Raw genomic sequence first — 12,727 nt, forward strand, 5'->3', positions numbered from 1 at the left:
CTCACCCCCCAAAATACCCTGATCCCCAACACCATACACCCCCTTCACCTTCAACTCACCCCCCCAAACTACCCTGATCCCCAACACCATACACCCCCTTCACCTCCAACTCACCCCACCCAAACTACCCTGATCCCCAACACCATACACCCCCTTCACTTCCAACTCACCCCCCAAACTACCCTGATCCCCAACACCATACACACCCTTCACCTCCAACTCACCCCCCCAAACTACCCTGATCCCCAATACCATACACCCACTTCACCTCCAACTCACCCCCTCAAACTACCCTGATCCCCAACACCATACACCCCCTTCACCTCCTACCTACCCCCCTAACCTACCCTGATTGCCAACACCAAACCCCCCCCTCACTTCCAAATCACCCCCTCCTATCCTACCCTGATCCCAACACACTCTTCACTACCAACTCACCCCTCCAAACTACCCTGATCCCCCAACACCATACACCCCCTTCACCTCCTACACACCCACCTCCTAACCTACCCTGATCGCTAACACCGAACAACTCTTTCACCTCCAACTCACCCCCTACTATCCTACCCTGATCCCCAACACCATACACCCCCTTCACCTCCTACCTACCCCCCTAACCTACCCTGATTGCCAACACCAAACACCCCCTTCACTTCCAAATCACCCCCTCCTATCCTACCCTGATCCCAACACCCTCTTCACCTCCAACACCCCCCCCAAACTACCCTGATCCCCCTACACCATACACCCCCTTCACCTCCTACGCACCCACCTCCTAACCTACCCTGATCCCCAACACCGAACAACCCTTTCACCTCCAACTCACCCCCCTCCTATTCCACCCTGATCTCCAACACCAAACACCCTCTTCACCTCCAACTCATTCCCTCCTATCCTACCCTGATCTCCAACACCAAACACACCCTTCACCTCTAACACACCCCCCTCCTAACCTACCCTGATCCCCAACACCAAACTCCCCTTCATCTCCAACTTACCCCTCCTAACCTACCCTGATCCCCAACACCAAACACACCCTTCACCTCCAACTCACCCCCTCCTATCCTACCCTGATCTCCAACACCAAACACCCCCTTCACCTCCAACTTACCCCCTCCTAACCTACCCTGATTTCCAACATTAAAAAGCCTCTTCACCTCAAACTCACCCCCCTCCTAACCTACCCCAACTCCAAACACATCCTTCACATCCAACTCACCCCCCACCTATCCTACCCTGATCCCAAACACCCCCTTCACCTCCAACTCATCCCCTTCCTACCCTACCCTTATTCCCAACACCAAACACACCCTTCACCTCCAACTCACCCCCCACCTATCCTACCCTGATCCCAAACACCCCCTTCACCTCCAACTCATCACCTTCCTACCGTACCCTTATCCCCAACACCAAACACACCCTTCACCTCCAACTCACCTCTCCTAAACTACCCTAATCCCCAACACCAAACAGCCTCTTCACCTCCAACTCAGCAAAGTAACTGTGACTTTTTTTAAATATTAATATTCTATAGACGGGACTAGCAAAGGAAGGGAATGTCACCTCGCGAGCCCCGTCGCCTGGTATGGATTTAAAGGGGGACCCCTACGCTGAAAAAACGGCATGGGAGTCGACCCAAAGTCCACCCCTTATGATGTCACAGTCCCAGCATCCCCGGGACTGTGACATCATAAGGGGCCGGGTTACCACGTGACATCACCCGATGACCCCGCCCCTTATGCCTATATAAGTCGCCGCCCAACGCGTCCCTGCCATTATGGCCGGAGAGAGCGTCGTGTCAACATCGGAAGCAAGAAGGGGAAGGCGGCGGCGGTGACAGCGACAAGACCGGACCAACGCTAGTAAAAGAGCTGTAAGAAGATAGTGGAGGTCCGGCAGAAGAAACGAAGAGCGGGACAAGACACCCGGAGTCGGAAGAAGACCCCCGAATTTGGAAGAAGACCCAGGACGGTGGTGGCAATGAACTAGAAAGCTGGGCTCATCCGCTAGTAAAAGAGCAGAAGATAGCGGAGGAGCCCGGCGAGAAGACCCCCGAAGTCAGAAGAAGACCCCCGGAGCTGTCTAATAAATTACTTTAAAAACTCGTGTTGCTTTTTTCACCAGGTGAATAGGTAGGGGTGCATCATACCTCTTACTCATTCACATAGGGTAGGGGGCCGGAATCTGGGGGCCCCCTTATTAAAGGGGCTCCCGGATTCTGATAAGCCCCCCCGCCCAAAGACCCCAACAACCAACGGCCAGGGTTGTTGGGAAGAGGCCCTTGGGGACAAGGTGCTTTGGGGTGGGGGACCCCCCCATGTTGAGGGCACGTGGCCTGGTATGGTTCAGAAGAGGGGGGGGGGGGGGCGCTCGCTCGTCACCACCCCCTTTCCGGACCGGCCAGGCTGCGTGCCCGGATACGAGTCTGCTATGGACTTTGGGGAATCCCCCACTCCGTTTTTTTCGGGGTGAGGTTTCCCTTTAAATCCATACCAGGAGGCGGCGACATTCACTTCCTTCGCTACTCCCGTCTACCTGGAGCCACGTTCAAAATGAAAGCTGACTTCATATTTCAGTGTCCGCCCCGCCTCCCTACATTCTCTCTCTCTGGATAGGCGGGACGGCATGGGGCGGTCCAGACAGAATGTAATTGTGGTAACACCACCCAAGTAATGGGAATGGCGTTACCATGAGGGGAAGAGTAATCAGTTAGATTACTTGATACCCTCTAAAGTAGCGGCGTTAAGTAACTTTGTTTATTTTAACTGAGTGACTTACATCATTGCTCCTAACCTACCCTGATCCCCAACACCAAACACCCCTTCACCTCCAACTCACCCCCCTCCTTTCCTACCCTGATCCCCAACACCAAACACCCCTTCACCTCCAACTCACCCCCCTCCTTTCCTACCCTGATCCCCAACACCAAACACCCCTTCACCTCCAACTCACCCCCCTCCTTTCCTACCCTGATCCCCAACACCAAACACCCCTTCACCTCCAACTCACCCCCCTCCTTTCCTACCCTGATCCCCAACACCAAACACCCCTTCACCTCCAACTCACCCCCCTCCTTTCCTACCCTGATCCCCAACACCAAACACCCCTTCACCTCCAACTCACCCCCCTCCTTTCCTACCCTGATCCCCAACACCAAACACCCCTTCACCTCCAACTCACCCCCCTCCTTTCCTACCCTGATCCCCAACACCAAACACCCCTTCACCTCCAACTCACCCCCCACCTTTCCTACCCTGATCCCCAACACCAAACACCCCTTCACCTCCAACTCACCCCCCACCTTTCCTACCCTGATCCCCAACACCAAACACCCATTCACCTCCAACTCACCCCCCTCCTTTCCTACCCTGATCCCCAACACCAAACACCCCTTCACCTCCAACTCACCCCCCTCCTTTCCTACCCTGATCCCCAACACCAAACACCCCTTCACCTCCAACTCACCCCCCTCCTTTCCTACCCTGATCCCCAACACCAAACACCCCTTCACCTCCAACTCACCCCCCACCTTTCCTACCCTGATCCCCAACACCAAACACCCCTTCACCTCCAACTCACCCCCCACCTTTCCTACCCTGATCCCCAACACCAAACACCATCTTCACCTCCAACTCGCCCCCCACCTTTCCTACCCTGATCCCCAACACCAAACACACCCTTCACCTCCAACTCACCCCCCTCCTTTCCTACCCTGATCCCCAACACCAAACACCCCTTCACCTCCAACTCACCCCCCTCTTTTCCTACCCTGATCCCCAACACCAAACACCCCTTCACCTCCAATTCACCCACCACCTTTCCTACCCTGATCCCCAACACCAAACACACCTTCACCTCCAACTCGCCCCCCACCTTTCCTACCCTGATCCAAAACAAAAAACACCCCTTCACCTCCAACTCACCCCCCTCCTTTCCTACCCTGATCCCCAACACAAAACACCCCTTCACCTCCAACTCACCCCCCTCCTATCCCACCCTGATCCCCAACACCAAACACCCCTTCACCTCCAATTCACCCCCCACCTTTCCTACCCTGATCCCCAACACCAAACACCCCTTCACCTCCAACTCACCCCCCTCGTTTCCTACCCTGATCCCCAACACAAAACACCCCTTCACCTCCAACTCACCCCCCTCCTATCCCACCCTGATCCCCAACACCAAACACCCCTTCACCTCCAACTCGCCCCCACCTTTCCTACCCTGATCCCCAACACCAAACACCCCTTCACCTCCAACTCACCCCCCACCTTTCCTACCCTGATCCCCAACACCAAACACCCCTTTACCTCCAACTCACCCCCCACCTTTCCTACCCTGATCCCCAACACCAAACACCCCTTCACCTCCAACTCACCCCCCACCTTTCCTACCCTGATCCCCAACACCAAACACCCCTTCACCTCCAACTCACCCCCCACCTTTCCTACCCTGATCCCCAACACCAAACACCCCTTCACCTCCAACTCAACCCCCTCCTTTCCTACCCTGATCCCCAACACCAAACACCCCTTCACCTCCAACTCACCCCCCACCTTTCCTACCCTGATCCCCAACACCAAACACCCCTTCACCTCCAACTCAACCCCCTCCTTTCCTACCCTGATCCCCAACACCAAACACCCCTTCACCTCCAACTCACCCCCCTCCTTTCCTACCCTGATCCCCAACACCAAACACCCCTTCACCTCCAACTCATCCCCCTCCTATCCCACCCTGATCCCCAACACCAAACACCCCTTCACCTCCAATTCACCCCCCTCCTTTCCTACCCTGATCCCCAACACCAAACACCCCTTCACCTCCAACTCACCCCCCTCCTATCCCACCCTGATCCCCAACACCAAACACCCCTTCACCTCCAATTCACCCGCCTCCTTTCTTACCCTGATCCCCAACACCAAACACCCCTTCACCTCCAACTCACCCCCCACCTTTCCTACCCTGATCCCCAACACCAAACACCCCTTCACCTCCAACTCACCCCCCACCTTTCCTACCCTGATCCCCAACACCAAACACCCATTCACCTCCAACTCACCCCCCTCCTTTCCTACCCTGATCCCCAACACCAAACACCCCTTCACCTCCAACTCACCCCCCTCCTTTCCTACCCTGATCCCCAACACCAAACACCCCTTCACCTCCAACTCACCCCCCTCCTTTCCTACCCTGATCCCCAACACCAAACACCCCTTCACCTCCAACTCACCCCCCACCTTTCCTACCCTGATCCCCAACACCAAACACCCCTTCACCTCCAACTCACCCCCCACCTTTTCTACCCTGATCCCCAACACCAAACACCATCTTCACCTCCAACTCGCCCCCCACCTTTCCTACCCTGATCCCCAACACCAAACACACCCTTCACCTCCAACTCACCCCCTCCTTTCCTACCCTGATCCCCAACACCAAACACCCCTTCACCTCCAACTCACCCCCCTCTTTTCCTACCCTGATCCCCAACACCAAACACCCCTTCACCTCCAATTCACCCCCCACCTTTCCTACCCTGATCCCCAACACCAAACACCCCTTCACCTCCAACTCACCCCCCTCCTTTCCTACCCTGATCCCCAACACAAAACACCCCTTCACCTCCAACTCACCCCCCTCCTATCCCACCCTGATCCCCAACACCAAACACCCCATCACCTCCAACTCGCCCCCACCTTTCCTACCCTGATCCCCAACACCAAACACCCCTTCACCTCCAACTCACCCCCCACCTTTCCTACCCTGATCCCCAACACCAAACACCCCTTCACCTCCAACTCACCCCCCACCTTTCCTACCCTGATCCCCAACACCAAACACCCCTTCACCTCCAACTCACCCCCCACCTTTCCTACCCTGATCCCCAACACCAAACACCCCTTCACCTCCAACTCACCCCCCACCTTTCCTACCCTGATCCCCAACACCAAACACCCCTTCACCTCCAACTCAACCCCCTCCTTTCCTACCCTGATCCCCAACACCAAACACCCCTTCACCTCCAACTCACCCCCCACCTTTCCTACCCTGATCCCCAACACCAAACACCCCTTCACCTCCAACTCAACCCCCTCCTTTCCTACCCTGATCCCCAACACCAAACACCCCTTCACCTCCAACTCATCCCCCTCCTATCCCACCCTGATCCCCAACACCAAACACCCCTTCACCTCCAATTCACCCCCCTCCTTTCCTACCCTGATCCCCAACACCAAACACCCCTTCACCTCCAACTCACCCCCCTCCTATCCCACCCTGATCCCCAACACCAAACACCCCTTCACCTCCAATTCACCCGCCTCCTTTCTTACCCTGATCCCCAACACCAAACACCCCTTCACCTCCAACTCACCCCCCTCCTTTCCTACCCTGATCCCCAACACCATACACCCACTTCACCTCCAACTCACCCCCCTCCTTTCCTACCCTGATCCCCAACACCAAACACCCCTTCACCTCCAACTCACCCCCCTCCTTTCCTACTCTGATCCCCAACACCAAACACCCCTTCACCTCCAACTCACCCCCCACCTTTCCTACCCTGATCCCCAACACCAAACACCCCTTCACCTCCAACTCAACCCCCTAATTTCCTACCCTGATCCCCAACACCAAACACCCCTTCACCTCCAACTCACCCCCTCCTTTCCTACCCTGATCCCCAACACCAAACACCCCTTCACCTCCAACTCACCCCCCACCTTTCCTACCCTGATCCCCAACACCAAACACCCCTTCACCTCCAACTCACCCCCCTCCTTTCCTACCCTGATCCCCAACACCAAACACCCCTTCACCTCCAACTCACCCCCCTCCTTTCCTACCCTGATCCCCAACACCAAACACCCCTTCACCTCCAACTCACCCCCCACCTTTCCTACCCTGATCCCCAACACCAAACACCCCTTCACCTCCAACTCACCCCCCACCTTTCCTACCCTGATCCCCAACACCAAACACCCCTTCACCTCCAACTCACCCCCCACCTTTCCTACCCTGATCCCCAACACCAAACACCATCTTCACCTCCAACTCGCCCCCCACCTTTCCTACCCTGATCCCCAACAACAAACACCCCTTCACCTCCAACTCACCCCCCACCTTTCCTACCCTGATCCCCAACACCAAACACCCCTTCACCTCCAACTCACCCCCCTCCTTTCCTACCCTGATCCCCAACACAAAACACCCCTTCACCTCCAACTCACCCCCTCTCCTATCCCACCCTGATCCCCAACACCAAACACCCCTTCACCTCCAACTCGCCCCCACCTTTCCTACCCTGATCCCCAACACCAAACACCCCTTCACCTCCAACTCACCCCCCACCTTTCCTACCCTGATCCCCAACACCAAACACCCCTTCACCTCCAACTCACCCCCCACCTTTCCTACCCTGATCCCCAACACCAAACACCCCTTCACCTCCAACTCACCCCCCACCTTTCCTACCCTGATCCCCAACACCAAACACCCCTTCACCTCCAACTCACCCCCCACCTTTCCTACCCTGATCCCCAACACCAAACACCCCTTCACCTCCAACTCAACCCCCTCCTTTCCTACCCTGATCCCCAACACCAAACACCCCTTCACCTCCAACTCACCCCCCTCCTTTCCTACTCTGATCCCCAACACCAAACACCCCTTCACCTCCAACTCAACCCCCTCCTTTCCTACCCTGATCCCCAACACCAAACACCCCTTCACCTCCAACTCACCCCCATCCTATCCCACCCTGATCCCCAACACCAAACACCCCTTCACCTCCAACTCACCCCCCACCTTTCCTACCCTGATCCCCAACACCAAACACCCCTTCACCTCCAACTCAACCCCCTAATTTCCTACCCTGATCCCCAACACCAAACACCCCTTCACCTCCAACTCACCCCCTCCTTTCCTACCCTGATCCCCAACACCAAACACCCCTTCACCTCCAACTCACCCCCCACCTTTCCTACCCTGATCCCCAACACCAAGCACCCCTTCACCTCCAACTCACCCCCCTCCTTTCCTACCCTGATCCCCAACACCAAACACCCCTTCACCTCCAACTCACCCCCCTCCTTTCCTACCCTGATCCCCAACACCATACACCCACTTCACCTCCAACTCACCCCCCTCCTTTCCTACCCTGATCCCCAACACCAAACACCCCTTCACCTCCAACTCACCCCCCTCCTTTCCTACTCTGATCCCCAACACCAAACACCCCTTCACCTCCAACTCCCCCCCCACCTTTCCTACCCTGATCCCCAACACCAAACACCCCTTCACCTCCAACTCACCCCCCTCCTTTCCTACCCTGATCCCCAACACCAAACACCCCTTCACCTCCAACTCACCCCCCTCCTTTCCTACCCTGATCCCCAACACCAAACACCCCTTCACCTCCAACTCACCCCCCCCAAACTACCCTGATCCCCAACACCATACACCCCCTTCACCTCCAACTCACCCCCCCAAACTTCCCTGATCCCCAACACCATACACCCCCTTCACCTCCAACTCATCCTCCCAAACTACGCTGATCCCCAACACCATACACCCCCTTCACCTCCAACTCACCCCCCCAAACTACCCTAATCCCCAACACCATACACCCCCTTCACCTCCAACTCACCCCCCCAAACTACCCTGATCCCCAACACCATACACCCCCTTCACCTCCAACTCATCCTCCCAAACTACCCTGATCCCCAACACCATACACCCCCTTCACCTCCAACTCACCCCCCCAAACTACCCTAATCTCCAACACCATACACCCCCTTCACCTCCAACTCACCCCCCCAAACTACCCTGGTCCCCAACACCATACACCCCCTTCACCTCCAACTCACCTCCTCAAACTACCCTGATCCCCAACACCATACACCCCCTTCACCTCCAACTCACCCCCCAAACTACCCTGATCCCCAACACCATACACCCCCTTCACCTCCAACTCACCCCCCCAAACTACCCTGATCCCCAACACCATACACCCCCTTCACCTCCAACTCACCCCCCAAACTACCCTGATCCCCAACACCATACACCCCCTTCACCTCCAACTCACCCCCCCCCAAACTACCCTGATCCCCAACACCATACACCCCCTTCACCTCCAACTCACCCTGCCCAAACTACCCTGATCCCCATACACCCCCTTCACCTCCAACTCACCCCCCCCAAACTACCCTGATCCCCAACACCATACACCCCCTTCACCTCCAACTCACCCCCCAAACTACCCTGATCCCCAACACCATACACCCCCTTCACCTCCAACTCACCCCCCAAACTACCCTGATCCCCAACACCATACACCCCCTTCACCTCCAACTCACCCCACCCAAACTACCCTGATCCCCAACACCATACACCCCCTTCACCTCCAACTCACCCCCCCCAAACTACCCTGATCCCCAACACCATACACCCCCTTCACCTCCAACTCACCCCCCAAACTACCCTGATCCCCAACACCATACACCCCCTTCACCTCCAACTCACCCCCCAAACTACCCTGATCCCCAACACCATACACCCCCTTCACCTCCAACTCACCCCACCCAAACTACCCTGATCCCCAACACCATACACCCCCTTCACTTCCAACTCACCCCCCAAACTACCCTGATCCCCAACACCATACACCCCCTTCACCTCCAACTCACCCCCCCAAACTACCCTGATCCCCAACACCATACACCCCCTTCACCTCCAACTCACCCCCCCAAACTACCCTGATCCCCAACACCATACACCCCCTTCATCTCCAACTCACCCCCCCCAAACTACCCTGATCCCCAACACCATACACCCCCTTCACCTCCAACTCACCCCCCAAACTACCCTGATCCCCAAAACCATACACCCCCTTCACCTCCAACTCACCTCTCCTAAACTATCCTGATCTCCAACACCAAACAGCCTCTTCACCTCCAACTCAGCAAAGTAACTGTGACTTTTTTTAAATATTAATATTCTATAGACGGGACTAGCAAAGGAAGTGAATGTCACCTCGTGAGCCCCGTCGCCTGGTATGGATTTAAAGGGGGACCCCTACGCTGAAAAAACGGCGTGGGAGTCGACCCAAAGTCCACCCCTTATGATGTCACAGTCCCAGCATCCCCGGGACTGTGACATCATAAGGGGCCGGGTTACCACGTGACATCACCCAATGACCCCGCCCCTTATGCCTATATAAGTCGCCGCCCAACGCGTCCCTGCCATTATGGCCGGAGAGAGCGTCGTGTCAACATCGGAAGGGGAAGGAGGCGGCGGTGACAGCGACAAGACCGGACCAACGCTAGTAAAAGAGCTGTAAGAAGATAGTGGAGGTCCGGCAGAAGAAACGAAGAGCGGGACAAGACACCCGGAGTCGGAAGAAGACCCCCGAATTTGGAAGAAGACCCAGGACGGTGGTGGCAATGAACTAGAAAGCTGGGCTCATCCGCTAGTAAAAGAGCAGAAGATAGCGGAGGAGCCCGGCGAGAAGACCCCCGAAGTCAGAAGAAGACCCCCGGAGCTGTCTAATAAATTACTTTAAAAACTCGTGTTGCTTTTTTCACCAGGTGAATAGGTAGGGGTGCATCATACCTCTTACTCATTCACATAGGGTAGGGGGCCGGAATCTGGGGGCCCCCTTATTAAAGGGGCTCCCGGATTCTGATAAGCCCCCCCGCCCAAAGACCCCAACAACCAACGGCCAGGGTTGTTGGGAAGAGGCCCTTGGGGACAAGGTGCTTTGGGGTGGGGGACCCCCCCATGTTGAGGGCACGTGGCCTGGTATGGTTCAGAAGAGGGGGGGGGGGGCGCTCGCTCGTCACCACCCCCTTTCCGGACCGGCCAGGCTGCGTGCCCGGATACGAGTCTGCTATGGACTTTGGGGAATCCCCCACTCCGTTTTTTTCGGGGTGAGGTTTCCCTTTAAATCCATACCAGGAGGCGGCGACATTCACTTCCTTCGCTACTCCCGTCTACCTGGAGCCACGTTCAAAATGAACGCTGACTTCATATTTCAGTGTCCGCCCCGCCTCCCTACATTCTCTCTCTCTGGATAGGCGGGACGGCATGGGGCGGTCCAGACAGAATGTAATTGTGGTAACACCACCCAAGTAATGGGAATGGCGTTACCATGAGGGGAAGAGTAATCAGTTAGATTACTTGATACCCTCTAAAGTAGCGGCGTTAAGTAACTTTGTTTATTTTAACTGAGTGACTTACATCATTGCTCCTAACCTACCCTGATCCCCAACACCAAACACCCCTTCACCTCCAACTCACCCCCCTCCTTTCCTACCCTGATCCCCAACACCAAACACCCCTTCACCTCCAACTCACCCCCCTCCTTTCCTACCCTGATCCCCAACACCAAACACCCCTTCACCTCCAACTCACCCCCCTCCTTTCCCACCCTGATCCCCAACACCAAACACCCCTTCACCTCCAACTCACCCCCCTCCTTTCCTACCCTGATCCCCAACACCAAACACCCCTTCACCTCCAACTCACCCCCCTCCTTTCCTACCCTGATCCCCAACACCAAACACCCCTTCACCTCCAACTCACCCCCCACCTTTCCTACCCTGATCCCCAACACCAAACACCCCTTCACCTCCAACTCACCCCCCTCCTTTCCTACCCTGATCCCCAACACCAAACACCCCTTCACCTCCAACTCACCCCCCTCCTTTCCCACCCTGATCCCCAACACCAAACACCCCTTCACCTCCAACTCACCCCCCTCCTTTCCTACCCTGATCCCCAACACCAAACACCCCTTCACCTCCAACTCACCCCCCTCCTTTCCTACCCTGATCCCCAACACCAAACACCCCTTCACCTCCAACTCACCCCCCACCTTTCCTACCCTGATCCCCAACACCAAACACCCCTTCACCTCCAACTCAACCCCCTCCTTTCCCACCCTGATCCCCAACACCAAACACCCCTTCACCTCCAACTCACCCCCCTCCTAACCTACCCTTATCCCCAACACCAAACACCCCTTCACCTCCAACTCACCCCCCTCCTAACCTACCCTGATCCCCAACACCAAACACCTCTTCACCTCCAACTCACCCCCCACCTTTCCTACCCTGATCCCCAACACCAAACACCCCTTCACCTCCAACTCACCCCCCACCTTTCCTACCCTGATCCCCAACACCAAACACCCCTTCACCTCCAACTCAACCCCCTCCTTTCCTACCCTGATCCCCAACACCAAACACCCCTTCACCTCCAACTCACCCCCCACCTTTCCTACCCTGATCCCCAACACCAAACACCCCTTCACCTCCAACTCACCCCCTCCTATCCTACCCTGATCCCCAACACCAAACACCCCTTCACCTCCAACTCACCCCCCACCTTTCCTACCCTGATCCCCAACACCAAACACCCCTTCACCTCCAACTCACCCCCTCCTATCCTACCCTGATCCCCAACACCAAACACCCCTTCACCTCCAACTCACCCCCCACCTTTCCTACCCTGATCTCCAACACCAAACACACCCTTCACCTCCAACTCACCCCCCACTTTTCCTACCCTGATCCCCAACACCAAACACCCCTTCACCTCCAACTCAACCCCCTCCTTTCCTACCCTGATCCCCAACACCAAACACCCCTTCACCTCCAACTCAACCCCCTCCTTTCCTACCCTGATCCCCAACACCAAACACCCCTTCACCTCCAACTCAACCCCC

Source organism: Lithobates pipiens, unplaced genomic scaffold (genome assembly GCF_037356315.1).
Source record: "Lithobates pipiens isolate NorthernLeopardFrog02 unplaced genomic scaffold, aLitPip1_a1.2 Scaffold_13, whole genome shotgun sequence".
NCBI lineage: Eukaryota > Metazoa > Chordata > Amphibia > Anura > Ranidae > Lithobates > Lithobates pipiens.